Consider the following 2,797-nt stretch of genomic DNA (forward strand, 5'->3'; position numbering starts at 1 on the left):
CTGAAGAAAAAATACATACACCCTGTGGGCATTCTGAGGACTACAAATTCTTACACACATGTACAGTACAAGTTCCTGTATTGTTTGATTTTCAGTGGTCATCCAGATTTAATGTGTAACTACATTGATATCTACAGTACACTGCAGGCCTATAGAAATAGTTCTGGCTGAGCTCCAAAAACACAATTAGTAAACAACACTGTTCTTTTTATGGGTTCTTGCCTGTAGTGTACGTGTAAATGGTACATTTACTTCAAGAAACAATTGGGTTTTTCAAACGGGTTATTATGCAGTGTAAACCCAAAGTGTAAACGGGCCCTAATGATTATATACAATTACAAACAAATGAACAGACAAGTTGCATCATCTTGTTAGGTATTATCAACTACCAACACTATCAACAAAGGGCTTCTGCTAATGGGTGAGAGAAGAGATTAAAACATAAAGCATACTAAAAGGGTGGTCACACCATGGACCTACATGTATAGTACGAAGAGCCTCTGTAGCTATCCATAGGGGGGAGACTACTAGAAGTAGGTTCCAATAGTTCAACTAGTACCCTTTTCTAACTGCACTGATTTTCATCGGATGCATCCGGACGCATCCGATGAAACGGCCAGTATGAAAGCAACAGAGGAGAAAAAGGCGATTAAATAGCCGATGAAAAGAAGAGAAATAGGCGATTAAATTCTCCTGCTCAAGAGCAAGAGAAATTCTCATTCTATCGGTGTGACACCGATGAAACAGACACTGTGAAAGCGTTTCGGGAGAAAAAGATTAAAATGCGGGGACAGCCTTGGATTTAGTGATCAGAGAGTCTTGAATTGGGTAAGCATTTTTTCCTCCAAAGATTAAAACAGCGATTAAAATGGTCAAAGGTCGCAGTGTACGCGCGCTTTTTCGTAACCAGCTTTGTTTGTTGACTTATGGTTGAACATGCTGCATGCTAGCTAGATGGAGCGCGGGCTTAATAATTACGCAATAATTCTTCACTTCCAGGATGGGCCCGCCACAGCGAGAGAATTTCATCGGCAGTTAGAAAGAGACAGGGGGAAAACTGCGGTTTCACCTTTGTTTACATAAGGAAAAATTCAATCGGTATTTTCACTCCGATAGAAGCCAGTTTGAAAGCAGTATAGGTTGAAAAAACCCACAATAACAATAACTGATTCAGTAATACAAAATTCATTTCAAACGAGACTTAAAAGCTTTCTTCTGAATAGTGACTAGGCTATTGCATTCCCCAATCAAACAAATTTGTAGTGTGACTTTATGCATACTTTATGCAACCTTGATGTTTGTGTAACTATGATTGTTTCTTTTTCTGTATGTAATTTATTTATCATTGTTTTGCGTTTCAAAATGATTTTTGAATTACTGAATCAGTTATTGTTATTGTTGTTTTTTTCTCATAAAATAATCATTTATATTAATTACATTTACAGGGGGCCTACACCCTACAAGCTATGCTTTTTAGTCGGCCCTCCTTCTCTTATAATTTCATGTTTTTTTAAAATGAATTGAATTGAATTGAATAGGTTCAACTACCGGTAGGTTCAACTAGTTTAAAGTACACTGTGCACTTCTCTTCCCTGCGCTTTCCTATTGTTTTCATCGTCTTACATGTAGCTGCTTGCATCTGAAACGAAGGCAATCTGAATGTAATCAAGCAGAGCTCCAGGAGTTTAGTGTCAAGCCTGACAGACATGAGCGCTTTACAAGAACCCATTATTATCATCATTATTATTTCTGTGTAACAAAAGATGACAAAAAATGAGCTTTTTGAAAATCCTTTCTACTGTAGTCTGTTTTGTAACTGGAACGACCCATGACCTCAAGTCTGATGATTTTGAGACTTGTTTGCGTTTTGAGCTACAACACAATACAACAGAGTGTGCAATGTTTCTTTATACAATGTTGTTATCCTTCATATACATGTACATGTATGCCCCTTTTAGTTTTTGCTATATGATAATTCTTTGTACAATGTTTTGTAAAAATATCCTCTATTCTGAACAGACCATTGAAAGAGTTCAGAACAGCCTTGTCTCAAGATCACATTGACATAAACATCAGTGGTACGAGGGAAACAGGACGTCACCCAATAGTTCATTGGCTTTTCAAACAGATTATTTTTTATCTTTTTCTACTAATGATGCAAACATACACACAGAGATCACAGAGTGGAAATAACTTTCGATTCTTATGCTCATGATCATGTGCAATCAATGTGACTAAATACACAATCAGGCCTATAAAGTGAATGTGTTTTCATTGTAGGGTTAAAAGAATTTAACATTTACTTTTTTTTTTGTCCCTGTGACACAGGATAATCTACATGTACGTGTTCATTCAATTTACAATCTGGTTTGTTACATTTATATGAACCATCTTTTCTATTTTGAGATCGATTCCACATTTCTGTTAATTATAATAAGTGCTTTATGCTGTATTTTGTCCAAGATATCATAAAATGCGATACAGTTCATGAATCAATATTCTTGCCTCTTTCTTTTGTTTTCATTACTTGACAGATTAGTATTACATAGAGTTCTCAAACACGATCATCCCCCATGCCCCTCCCTACGCCCCTCCCCTTACCCCCTTTCCACTGTCTTTCTTTCTCCTGTCCTCCTTCCCCCCCCCCCCCCCCCCCTCTCTCTCTCTCTCTCTCTCTTCCTCCTCCCTCTCTCTCTCTCTCTTTTCCACCCCCTTTGTCTCTTTCTCTCCTCTCTATCTCTCTCTTTCTCCCCCTTTCTCTCCCCCCCCCCCTCTCTCTCTCTCTCTCCCCCTCTCT

Source organism: Strongylocentrotus purpuratus, unplaced genomic scaffold, assembly GCF_000002235.5.
Source record: "Strongylocentrotus purpuratus isolate Spur 01 unplaced genomic scaffold, Spur_5.0 spur5_scaffold_15, whole genome shotgun sequence".
Taxonomy (NCBI): Eukaryota; Metazoa; Echinodermata; class Echinoidea; order Camarodonta; family Strongylocentrotidae; genus Strongylocentrotus; species Strongylocentrotus purpuratus.